We start from the raw sequence: 14,744 nt of genomic DNA on the forward strand, positions 1-14,744 counted from the left end.
ACTATTCAGAAATAATTATATTTTAGGAAGAAAAAAAAATCCTCATTTATAGTGCCTCTCTACAGAAGGTTTGCAGGGTACCATACCACATGCAAGAGGAAAGCTAAAAATCATATATTCTTTTGATTCTTTTAGCTATGACACAGCTACTGTTTAATGAGTAAAGACCTATGCTGCACTAAATGTAAATTGACCAGGTCAAGGTATTGACCTTAGTCCTCACTTTGAAACAAGTGGCTAAATGACATCATTTTAACTCTCCCAAACTCAGTTTCATTTCTGAAATGTTAGGTCTGTATAGAACCTGAGCATTTCCAAAACATTAATCCATATTATTCCTCATGTAATGTTAGTAGAACTTTACTTGTTTACAAGACATAAAATGTACTGAAAAATATAATCTTAGAAAAATTTCCGGTCACTAACGTAAAAATACCTTACTTCTTCAGTGAAATTTCAGGATTAATGTATTGTTTCTAATAGTTCTCATGCTAAAGATACTAAATATTTCTTTTTGATTGGAGACAAAGGTATCCAAAAGTAAAAAGGTGTTTTATTTATATTTTATATTTGTAGAGTAAGTAAATATTTTATTGTCTAAACTGAGGCTATTTTGAAAGTAAAATCAGGTATTAATTAAATATATATATATATATATATATATATATATATATATATATATATATATATCAAGAAGACAATAGTTAAATGGGAATATCCTGTGAAACCTGAGGTACTGTAGATAGTTTACATTCTATCTATAAGCACATATGAAGGCAAACAGCAAAATACACTTATAGGAGAAACTGCATTAATGAGCACATGGACTCTATTAATTGTTGATCTCTCAGGAAAGAATGCTCTAATTTAAATCTTTTCTGCTGTTTCTTGTTCTGTTTGTGTTTAAAAGTCACTTGTGACTGATCTTCAATGTAAATACCAAATCAGTCTGGGTAACATCAGAGTAACATTCAATGGCTCCATCCTTCAACATAATGATACTAGACCTCTATCTTGAATGTTCCCAAATTATTATTCAAACAAATACATTGCTATGAACTTAAAGTTTGTGCTCCTTACGTTCATATGTTTAGATCCTAATCCCCAGGAAGGGTGGCTTTAGGAAGTGGGGTCCTTAGGAGGTGATTAGGTGTGAGGTGGGAGCTTTCATTAATGTGACAAATCCTTATAAAAGAGAACACAGATATTTCCCTTCTTCTCTTTCCTGTGGAAACACAACTGCAAATGGCAGTCTATGAAGTATGGAGCCAGCCCTCACCAGACATCATATCTTGAAATTCGAAGCATGCATAACTATGAGAAATAAATGTCTGTGGTTAAGCCATTCACTGTATGGCATTTTTTATAGCAGCTCAAATGAACAAAGACTTTATTATTTAAGTTATTCAACAACAAAAAACATTTGTAGAAAAAAAAAGTCTATACAAATCTAGGCAATAGAATGTAAATTAATTACACAATATGACTTCACGGTTTTGTTGTCTACTCTGACCCTTAGTGTTAGATTTATCTTTCTGAAATTGTTTATGTTTTTAAGCATCATTATCTGACAAAAGCATAGTTATAAAGAATAAATTCTTTGGTGTAATGTGTAAAACCTTCATAATGTATGACTACACTGTTGGAATTTTTTTATATATTAATTGAATTAAGCCAATATAATAATATTCACATTGCACGTGTGATTTAAATATCATTGGATACTAGTACAGCTATTTTACAGAGACCCTGGGAATATTGATAATAATGGAATTATTATTTCATTATTCTTCCAGCCCTTTCTCTCATGAACTTGTAGGATTGACCATGCATAGAAAGTCTGAAGGAAAAGGGAAAGTGTTCACTTGTTTGCAATGAATGGACCAAATCAGATCCTAACTCTCATGGGACTTAATTTTTGTAATTTTAATATTACTGACACGTTGTTAATACAGTGCTGAGGAAGTGACACACACATAATGTGAGTGACAGGGGCCATTAATGAATTTCAAGGTGTTGAGCAAAATGGTAAGAAAAAAAAAAGCATATCTCTCACTGCTACATAAACTAGCCATTATAAAATATGAAAAGGCTAATTAAGACTAGGAAATATTTTATCAGTTTTCTTTTTTAATACCATAATCAAAAATACAAGGATTTTCAAGTATACTATATTCTCTAACTATACCAAATAAGATTATAATAATTCTCTCTGGTTATATAATAATTGAATAACTAAATTGCATATGTGTGCATCTAAAAAAATACCAGAGAAGACGAAGAATTGTGATTCAAAAACTAAAAATATCTTCTACAAATAAATACATACAAATAAATCAACATAGAAGGACAAATTGTGTAATAGTTTGTGTAATACACAAGGAATAATATCTGAACTATCACTGAGTGCATAAATATATTTAATTCACTAATAGGGAATTACAAGTTAAAACAGAAGGTTATAAAATTCATATATAACTGATAAAGCTAAACAACTAATAAAACCAATAAAATATAAACAGGAATATTTTCCTAATAATTATAAACCTGCCTAACAACACACTTCTCAGAATGTATCTTCATTTAGTAACACATAGTTCTCTATAAATCTGCAGGGTAGACACCCAATATGACACAATGAAGATCTTCTAATGCTCCTTATATTGACCTTTTTAAATAAAAGACAAAGTTTTGATTTTGTTTTGGATTTTGGAAAAAAATATTCTCAATAACTGACTCTCAAAACTTAAACTAGTGCATTTAAATATAGTTGCTTGTCTTTAAGATTCCTTGTATCAGAAAGATGCATAAGGATATGCAACTAAATTTCCTTGAAGATCTAAGCTGATATTTAACTAAATTTCCTTACTGAAAGATCTAAGCTGGTATGCCATTACACATTCAAATTTAAGCTTCCTCTAACATTAAAATTGACTGTACAAGCTAAAAGCAAATATCAATTTCTCCAAAACTCTGTTTTGACTATAATAGACCAAGGATTTCCTTCCTCTTTTGGGCTCCCAAAGGGTATTTTGCTGCATTTTAATACATTCTGTTCAATACAATAGTTGTTTGTATGATGTTCTATTTCCATACAATTTTTTGGAATTATTAGTTTAGAATAATAAATTATTCATGCATCTATTCCTAGGAGCAACAGACAAAATATTTTGCATGAGAAGGAGGTCATTAAATATTTGTTGAATACCTATTATTGAGTAAATACAGGTGAAAGACCACATGCAATACAAAAGTTGGAACCTATGTTTCATTTCTTTTATCTACAGTAAAGATACAATATCTTCATTCCTTAAGCAGAAAGAATAAGAACTTGCACATTATTTTAAAACTTTAGTGATATATTTCATAAAATGTCATAAGGTTGACTCTGAACCATTAGGAATATTCTATTTTATTCTTTCTTTTCAAACAGACTAACCATTGTCTCTTATATTAAATAAATCTCTCATTTCAGGCAAAATATAATCCCAAAATCTTCTCTATCATTTTAATAATGAATGCAAAAAAGTGTTAGAAATTCAAGTTTTATATTTTGACAGATATTTTTATCTCAGCATCATTTTTATTCAACTCATCCTGAATATCATCTGTATATCAACTGTATTTCTTTTCTTTTTTTTTTTTTTTTTTTGCTCTTCTTCGTCATTTCATAGATTTCATATTCCTATTTTGTCCAGGGAGCAATGTGAAGCTTAGGAGGAATCACATAAATATATTACAAAGAACAGTGATATTTACCTGAGACTTGTAGAGCATTAAAACAGAAGCATGTGTGTCATAATAAACTATGGATATATTAAAGAATGTTGAGGATAGAAAACTTTTTATTAGCAAAAATGAAGAAATTTGCATGAACTGCTTGAATACAAAGTTCACTGATTTGGAGACCAGAGGCAGGAGTTGGTATCACCTCATTGATGGAGGTGGCATTGCTGAGGAAGTGTTGTGCTGGAGCATCTTATCTGAATTGCTGCAGTCTTAAAGACTATTAAAGATAAGCTTTGTTACAGAAATATTTGCACATATGCAAGGTGTTCAAAGTATGGGGTGCATGTAGAAAGTGAATGAGTTTCTTGTGGGGTTTTTTGAAAGCTGTTGAAATAGTACTTATCTCATATAGGCAGGCATAAGCTGTCTTGTATTATTTTCCACTCTAATTTTGTCTGGGTCTGACAAAAATGACTTCATCTTGGTATCAGCAACTTTCATGGCAGGCAAGACAATTCTATATATTTCCAATTAACTGGAAGCAGAGATTGTTGGGAAGTAGATGTAGGTCCAGGGAGGATAGGAGTTGACAGAATGAAAACTCACATGATGCACATATTCTAAAAGTAAGGAATGTTATTTCTGTAAATATATATATATATATATATATATATATTCAAAGGTGATATACTGAAATGACTTTTTAAGGTTAATGAAACAATATTAAGTTAAGAAAACTGATTGCAAGAATGTAAAACCCACAAAGAAGGAAGATAATAACTTTGAAACTTAACATTCATTTCTTACTTCCAGCACATACAGGGGAAGAATCATACCCTTACCTTTACCAGCCCATATACAAAGTTTCTCCATATTAGAACCTGGCTACATTAGGCAAATAACAGAACTCTTATCATTGACAGATGGTAAACAGATTTTTCACACATGATCTGATATCATTGAGAAAGCCCTTCTCTCTCATCCAAATAACACCATGAAGGCAATTTACAATTTGTCCTTTTTGATAGTGGAGAAATAGTTTCATAATGAATATTTCTATCTGAAGATATGACTTGCCTAGAATAGAGAAGGAAGAGGCTGTATTCATCTATTTTAACCATTTGCCTTCAAGAACATACCCAAATGCCTTTTTGTATTGCAGAGAAGTCATTTGAATATTCGTCTCTGTCAGGAGTAAATAGAAAAGAAAAATGTCTCATTTTCTTCTCCCCTGCTTTATGACTGCTCATTAGTAGTTTACACATTATGTATTCACACTTGTATCTGTAAAAAGATATGCATTCCTGTTTTTCGATTGAGAGCAATCACATAGATTTTTGTTTGATTTTGCTAAGAGCATTTTGCTGCTAAAACCTTTGTCTATATTTGGAACTTCAAAAGCTAATCAACCTAAACTTCTAAGGAAAAGTACTTATATGTCTAACTGAGCAGTAAATGTAGAGGTGCATTTCACTAATTATGTTGACAAGAGCATTTCAAATCAATAGATTAACTCAATTCCCAGTAACTAGCATAATAAGCATTTGCACCCAAGTGCAAGGCAAAGTATATGGAATATTAAGATCACCGTGAATAATTGTTATCATTTTTATTTTATTTTTTGATGCTAATTTATGTTATTCAAGTATGGTCACAAGTATTAACTCAATTATATCATTTTTATGTACTCATAATTCCAAAATAATGATAAATAGTAAAATAAAATTGCAAAAGATTTTCTCTGAAATTTAAACTAAATGTGACTCAGACATTTTCCATATGTACAAAGGAAGTGTATGAATAGTGTAACTTTTCTGTTAAATGTCTTTGGATAATTTGAAATAAGTGAAATTATATAAAATAATATGTAATGAGACTTTTAATTCCTGGGAAAATACCAATATGTAAAATTTTCAAACACCCCTTTGAATATGACAGCACTTTATACTGTAATAGAATTTTAAAACTAATCTATTAAAGAAACATCTGTATTTTCTAGACAAAACTACATTCTGCATTAATTGTTAAATGATCTATGTATGTTTGTAGTCTTTATAAAATGAGAGTACTGGCCATCTGGTTTCTCAAATTCTTAGGAACACACAAGACGTTATCAAAATTTGACATAGCAGAAAATAGCACACTTTCCGGAATTAATTTATTCATACTCTTTCTATAGTTCTTTCCACTGAAACAAGATATATACTTAGCAATTCCGGCCAATTAAGTTAATAAAATAATTATTTTGAATTGCTATAATTTTGATCTGAAATGTCCACCTCCAAAGCCTGTATGTTAAACCCCCATCCAGGCACTGTGTGCAGGTGGTGGTACCTTTAAGAGGTGAGGCCTAGCAGGCGATCACAGATTCATTGGGGGTGTGTCCTTGAAGAGGAGGGTAGAATGCTAGGCTCATTTTCTTTCTCTCTCTTTGTGACTCTGTCAGCTTGCTCCTTTCTGCCATGTCATGCTATGACAGACAGCAGAGGCCCAGACACCAAAACCAACTTACCGTGGACAGAAAATTTTAAAACTGTGAGCCAAAATAAATATTCACTCTTTAAAATTCATTGTCTCATGTATTTTGAAACACTAGTGGCAATTAAATGACACACACATTATAGTGGATGGATGCTAAGTTAATCATTAGTATCTTACTTCTTAGAGTCTGACCTTTTGTGGAGCTTAATTCTTACAAATTGAGGAAAGACTTGTCACTTCCAAAAAGTCCCTCAATTTGCTTGCATTATATGGAATAAATGATTGTCACCTTTATGATTCATTATGTTACACAAGGCTACATCTCAGCAGAATGAAATGAAAGATTCTCTTTACTGGCCTGATAAATAGCTATATTGAGAAAGTTAATGGAGCAAGAAGTGAAGGCGACCTCAATGTCCATTGAATAGTCTTTAGAACTCAAAGAGTAGTGTACAGCCAAAAGCCTGTAAAAGCATATCTGTCATGCTCACATATATAAATAAATTCTATCAATAATATGAATGTACTTAGAAGCAGATTCTCCCCAGGTGAGCTTACAGACGACAATATACCTCAGCTGACATCTAAACCATCACCTTTCTAGGCCCTGAGTAGAGCATACAACAAACTATGCCAGGACACCTGGACTCCTGAACAACCACAGATAATAAATATGTATTGTTTAAGCTGCTAAATTTGGGTTGCAATAATTATTCATCAATATATAATAAATACACACTCAGATTATGATCATCATAATTATATACATGTATTATTTGATATACATATATACACAAATTCATATATTGAAATCTGATCATCAAAGTGATGATGTCTTAGTCCATTTAACCTGCTATAACCAAATATCATAAACTGCATAGTTTATAAACAACAGAAATGTATTGTTCACAAGTTCTGCTGGTTGGAAATTCTGAGCCAGGGTGTCAGAATCATTGAGTTTGGTATGGGCATGCTTCCTGTTTCACAGAGAGCCAATTTCTCACTGTCATTCCATGGTGCAAAGTTGTGAATGAATTCTCTGGGATTTGTTTTTATAGACACACCAATAGGATTCCTAAGGGATCCATCCTCACGCCCTAATCACTTTCCAAAAGCCTCAGGTTTTACTATCTTCATACCAGGGATTAGATTTCAACAGATGACTTAGTGGGGAACACATCAGGGATTATTTCCCATAATGGCAATCCCTCATGAATGGAACTAGTGCCCTTTTAAAAGAGGCCAGAAAACTCAGCAATCAAAGAGAATAAAATCTTGGCATTTGCAGGTAATTGAATGGAGTTAGAGAAGATAATGCTAAGTGAAGTTAGTCAACCTCCCAAAAAACAAATGTTGAATGTTTTCTCTGATATAAGGAGGCTGATTCATAATTGGGTATGGAGAGGGAACATGAGAGGAACAGATGAACTCTAGATAGGGCAGAGGGGTGGGAGGAGAAGGAAGGAGGCATGGGGCTAGAAATGATGGTGGAATGTGATGGACACTATTTTCCAAAGTACATGTATGAAGGCACAAATTGGTGTGAATATATTTTGTACACAACCAGAGATATGAAAAAAATGTGCTCTATATGTGTAGTAAGAATCGAAATGTATTCCGCTGTAATTAAAATTTTAAAAAAAGAGGCCAGGAAAACATGGAAGGTACTATTTATGAATGAGGAAATGTCTTTTCAACCATACATTGAAGATGCCAGATATTTGATTTTGGACTTCACAGTGTTCAAATGTATAAATTTGTGTTCTTTTAAAGTCTAACAGTCTGTTTTTCTTTTTTATTTTATTTCATTTATTTATTTTTTGTACTAGATATTGACCCCAAGGGCACTTAACCACTGAACCATATCTGCAGCCCTTTTGTATATTTTATTTTGAGACAGGTCTCACTAAGTTGCCTCACTAAGTTGCTGAAGCTGGATTTGAACTCAAGAATCTCTTACCTCAGCCTCTGGAGTTGCTGGGTTTTCCTTTCTTTTCTTTTGTTTATAGTAACTCAAACAGAATATATATATACATATCAAATAGATCTATTCTATGAATTCTATAGGGTTTTTTCTTTTCTTTCTTTCTTTGTGGGTTTTTTTTTTTTTTTGATATTTGGTACCACTATAATGGGCTTGATAAAGATTTTGATTTGTTTTATCTATCTGAGACACAGACTTGGCCAGGCTTAAAAAACATAAAGTCATGAAATCATCTGCCCATGATATTGGATTCAAATACATATTATAAGACTGTTTGCTGTGAAAAGGAGCAACATGTATGAAGCAAATTTAAGAATAACACGAGGAATATATCAAGTAGAAGATTTATAATTTGCCTTTAACTTTTCACTCCCAACCTAACCAACTCAAATCTATTAAATAAGAAAATTTCTCTATATGAAAAGTTCTCTGAAACTTCAGATTTCATGGAAGAAAGTCCATTATCAAACCTTAAAAAAATCCATATAAATAAGAATAAACTTGTGTTTCATAGCTTATTAAAAATATATTTTTAAAGCTCCTATTACTGAAAAACAACCCACATAAAACGATTTACATTTTAAAAACAGAAGATTATATTGATTTTGGTATGACATATTGAGATATTCAAAGATATATTTTTATAGATTTGTGTCTAGTGAAGATCAATATTTTGTGTATATTCATTTCAGAAACAAATTGTGAAATAAACATGAGTTGCTTATTAAAAACAACATGTATTTTATGTCAAACTGTGTTATTGATGAAGCGTCTTTCAGATTCTATACATTCCACAGAAGTGTTAAAATATAATGTATTATTAAACATAACTAATAAGTGGCCTTTACCAAATAGAACACTTAGAGTTTAAAATATAAGTAGATTTTTTTTAAAGAGAGAGGGAGAGAGAGAGAATTTTAATATTTATTTTTTAGTTATCGGCGGACACAACATCTTTGTTTGTATGCGCTACCGCTTGAGCCACATCCCCAGCCCTAGAGTTTAAAATATAATTGACCTCTGTTAGTTGCCACTGGAATGCAATTAGAAGCTTCATTTAGTACTTGGCAAGGTCATTTTCTAAAGAATACAAACAATTGAAAAGCTGTATACTGAAATGTAGAACTGATACTATTGTTTTTCTCATAGAATTAATTTCTTCTGTACCTTATGGGTTCTTTGTTAGCCTGTTAACATAACAAGGGTTTAACTAAGAAAGTTAAGTCAAGTTAACACCATTCTGCCCAGACATTTTACCCTGTTCCTCCTCCCCTTCTCCCCTTCTGCCTTCCTGCAAGGTCATACTCATCCAGAGGCTGACACCTCTACCCACCTGCACTCACAGAGTTTCTGAATATGCACAGGGGCCTGCTAATTCCAGGACCTGGTGACAATGTGCCTGCTCCTCCTGCCCCCTCCCCTTTGTGGTTCTTGAGGTTTTGAAGCCTGTTCTCTAGCAAGGGATAAGCCCATCCGCAATGTATAATCTAGACTCTGATTTAAGTTTACTTCTGAGGAAGTCTGCTGCTGTTCTCTCTGTGCAGAGGCAGCCTTATCAGATTTCCTGACAATAAACTTGCTTCTGCTTAGCTTCTGTGTGTCTGGGTGATTTAGTCCTGCACCACTTCCCTAGCATTCTGTACACATGAAGACTGGTAATTGCTGTGTCTGTGTCTCTTTTTAGCTTACTGGGCCTTATTAGAGCAAATCCATATTACTGGGGTCTCTCTCACATTTTAGAACACTGTCTAATAATTTTGATCGAAAATATCTAACTCAATATTTCCTTTTTATTTTTTTTTTAAATTAGTAAATTGTTCCAGATAAATGTCATATTACTTAAATATGTGAAAACATACTCTTGGAATTCTCAGTATCCTCAAACAATCTTAATAATGGATGAAAAATCAAGGTCTTCTTCAAGTCAAATATATTATAAGTTGTTCTCAATTTTATTTAAATCTAAATGAAAGGAAACTTTAGATGAAACTTAATGTAAAAATAGCTATGAAACTCAGCAATTGTTATAGGCTATGAACTTATTATAAAATATTATTTTAAGGCAAATAAATACTCAAATTAATTGTTATTAAGGAGTAAATTTGTCCCCTCCCAAATTCAGGTGGTGATGGAGCTTAAAGGCCATATGATGGTAGAAAGAGGTGGGGCATTTAAGAATTGGGCATTTAGTTGGTTCATGAAGGTCTCTCCCCTCATCAGCAGTAGTAAGAGTCTGTTAAGAGAGGTTTCACACACCATTAATATTTCCTGCTCTTCTACCTTCTACCATGTGAAGACATAGCTTCCCTTCCCTAGTGGGCATACAGCAACAAAGTGACATCTTAGAAACAAACCCCACATTAGACAAGGAAGCCTGTAGATGGCTTGATTTTTGAACATGCTAGACACCAGAATTATGGGACTAGAAAAGAAATATATTTCTGCTCTTCATAAATTACCCAGTCTGTGGTAGCACAACCAAACCAAGATAATAATGAATAGATTGTGGGCACTCATTATACTTTTTAGTAAAATAGAGAAAAAACATGCAATGATACAATTTGTAATGTAATATTATTAGGATACCGATCATCCATTTACTACAATTCTCAAGGGATAAGGCAATGCCCTTATCTTGTAAGTATATTTAGAGAAATATAAGATGAAAAAGCAATACCAGGAGTTTTAGTTTCATGGTAAACTCATCTTGAAGGTTAACAGAGTAGTAGTTTGGTCCCAGAGTTCCTAAAGCTATTTTTTTGAAACAGATGAGTCTATTGATTTGTTTTCTCACTTCAATCTCTTTGTGATCCTGAAATTTGTTTTCAATAATTCTAAATTATCAGAGTTCATTCTCCATTAGTATCTTGGAAGCTTTACCTACCCACTAAAATAAACAAACAAACAAACAAATAATCCATTTGTTCACCCAGAGGGACCTCCTTACTCAGAACATTTGGGCTATCAGGATACTCTATAGCTGTAAATATATCTATGGAAAGTAACAATCATTTTTTTTTTATATTTCACTTATTTAAATGAGGTCAAATATATTAAGAAAAATGTGGAGAGTTAAGAGATTAGTTAGAAGATTGGCATATTTTATCTTTATTAAAAGTTTTTTTTTTGTAGTTGTAGATGGAAAGCATACCTTTATTTTATTTATTTATTTTTAATGTATTGCTAAGGACTGTACCTAGTGCTTCACACATGCTAGACAAGCACCCTGCCACTGAGTAACCACCTCAGCCCCTGCGTTTGGTTTGTTATCTTTGAAACTAAGGAATACATGAAAGTTACATAGGCATAATATTTGTTTTAAAATAAACATTCAATGTTGAGATTACATTGAAATATAATTACTTATATACACTATAATTTTAATTGATCATCGAGAGACTTATTAGTCATTACTGTCAATACTGTGGGAAAAGTCAAAGAATTAAAAATGAATTAGACAATTCTTCCCACAAGAAATCTCATTTTTTATATTGTATGATTCTTGGGATCCAAAAATCTTTAAAATAATAATATACTTTAAAAGATAGTCATTTTACAATTTTTACCTATTCTCACATTTTGAAGATTTCATATATGACTATTGTTATTCATTCATATGTTAATAGGTTTTTAAGTTGATTTCACATCTTCGCTACTGCGAACAATGTTGTAACTAACATTAAAAAACATGCATATTTCTAGAAGTCACCAATTTCATTTATTTCAGTTATGGTCTCAGAAGAGGAATTGAAGAGTCATATGATGTTTCTATTTTTTTTATTATTTTGAAGAGCAAGTTGCTATTTTTCATATTAACTATAGCAATTTACATTCATTTTTCTATATACTTGTAAATATTTACAATCACTAGTATCTTTTGTCATAATCATTCTAATAGTGTGAGGCAATTGTTTCCTTTTGCTTTTGATTTGCATTTCCCTGAAGATTATTGATCTGAGTACCTTAGCACACAGCTTTTCACCATTTTAATGTCTTCTTTAAAAAAAGTCTATTCAGGTCCTTTACATTTTTAGTAGGTTTTTTTTTTTTTTTTTTTTTGGTTAACTGAATTATGTTACTTTTTCATTTATTTTAGATATTAACCTCTTATCAGACAAATGGGCAACAAATATTTGCTACCAATAAACAGGTTCCATTTTCTTTTTACTATTTCTTTAGCTCTATAGAAGCTTTTTTGTTTGACAACTAGGATTCTCGCTTCTTGGGTATGGTATAAGAAAAAGTGCTCATGCACTTGAGCTAAACAAACTTGGATTAAGCTCTCATTGAGTCATTTTCACATTAAGTGATTTCGGGCAAACTACTTAAACTCTTGGGAATTCAGTTTCTTCATCAATAAAACGGGGTAAGATGAAACTAAGGAGCACAGGGCTGTAAACCTCAATGACAGAGTGATTACAAGTATTCACTGTACTAAAAATGAAAATAGTGTGAGTAGATTGTATAATGTATACAATAAACCCCAATGGAATTATTAGACTGTATCAACTTCAACTTACTTTAGATATCATATTTATGAAACTGTTTTATAATGTTCATTTGGTCTTTAATTCTATAAAATTTTGTACTTAATTTTTAAGCCTTTTTTTCTTCATATTTAAAGCTTCCAACCAGATGTAACTTCTTGATGATAGAACTGTTGATTAGGTTCCTTATTAACTGTCTTATAAATGCTTAATGTTGTTGCCTTAAGGTTATGGATTTGTGTTGTTTCGTTTGGGATTACTTGCTATTTCAAGCTAAATGATATACAGAAATCATAGAATGAACAAAAACTGTGTCTTCCTATTTCTACCGCTTAATGTGAAATTTGAATATATTTATGCATCATCTGTTTTTTGTTTTGTGTTGATAAAATATCACTTGTCAAAAATCTAGGCAAGCACATATTTTTGATCCATCTGCTTTTAAGAAGAAAAATATAGTAAATAAGCATTATGTTGGCAGGAGAAATTAGTTTTCCAGGCAAATTAGGATTTTAATCCCAGATAATTATAGATTAAAATGTTCACATATAATATTGCTCTCATTACCATTAATTTTATTTTAATAATTGTCATTTTAATCCAATTTATGGTCTTATTCTAGCTCTAAACAAGGTGCTAGAATATGCTATTTTTAAACAAAGACTTAACTTACACAATTCCATTTAACAATATATTTCAACTATGTTTTTGTCTATCCATCACAAGGTGGTAGATAATTTAAGAAAATAGATGAGCAATAGTCACTGACCCCATTGACCCCAACAACATATTAAAAGATATATTATCATAGACATTTGCAATCTAATCAGAAAATGGCTAGGTGCTCAATGGAAATAAATAAATAAATAAACATATAATAATACACATTTTTCTCTGGGAGTCACTTTTTTATGGAAAATTTTTTTCTAGTTTTTTTTTAGCTGTTGATAGACCTTTATTTTTATTTATTCATTTATTTACCTATTTATTTATCTATATGTGGTGGCGAAAATTGAACCAAGTGCCTCACACATGCCAGGCAAGGGCGCTACCACTGAGCCCCAGCCCCTGCCCTGGGAGTCACTTTTGAATGTTATCTATTGTAGTAATTTGAATAGTTTGCTTATCTTCTCTCTTTTAACCTAAGGATTTCTACTTTTACCAGTCCAAGCGATATATAAGGAACACGTTAAGAAATAAACAATTCAAAAAATACAAATAGACTTTAAAAAAAAATTTTTTGGTAGTTTTAGTTGGACCCAATACCTTTATTTTATTTGTTTATTTTTTTAATCTGGTGCTGAGAATCGAACTCAGAGCCTCAAACGTGCTAAGCAAGCATTCCACCTCTGAGCTACAAGCCCATCGCCCTGTACTTCTGTTTTTTTAAAAGACACAAGGAAAAAATGAAGTTCATTATAACATAAAATTAAATGCATGACAAGGCTAGCAAAATAAAGAAAAATTAACATTATAATAGAAATTATTGGGGAATTTATATTTTAATATGTACTTTAATTATTTAATAATTGTTTCTTCCATGATTGAGCTATGAAAATGAAAATGAGCCACTCAAGACAGAAAATAGTGTAACATGAAGACTCAGTAACTTTTACAGTATTACAATGGTCAGGCAAAAATGAAATTATACATATCATAATTTTCTCCTAATTACATTTCCTGATATGCACCTGTTTCCTCTCTTCGGTGTTATTTATTTTCCCAAATTTGGCATGGTTCTTGGTTTCTTGTACATGGTTAATTGAAGGTATAAATTCAACATTATTGGCTTTATGTCAAGAAATAATACCTCTCTTTTATCCCAAGTTAGTGTTGAGCTCTAAGAATTTCCTCAAAAAAGCAGCTGGAGGTTCTAAATATCATAGTGACTGCTGTTTAAATTAATTTGATAATGTGTTTTATATCTCTTCCAGGTGGGCTTTCCAAGTGTTTAAGTACTAGGATTGGAGACTCACTCTTCCCATTCCACAGTTTGCTCAGAAGAACTCAGATCCATTTTTGTGATACAAGCTATCAAAAATGGACAAGATTGAGCTACAGTA

Source organism: Spermophilus citellus (assembly GCF_964194105.1).
Source record: "Spermophilus citellus genome assembly, chromosome: 1".
NCBI lineage: Eukaryota > Metazoa > Chordata > Mammalia > Rodentia > Sciuridae > Spermophilus > Spermophilus citellus.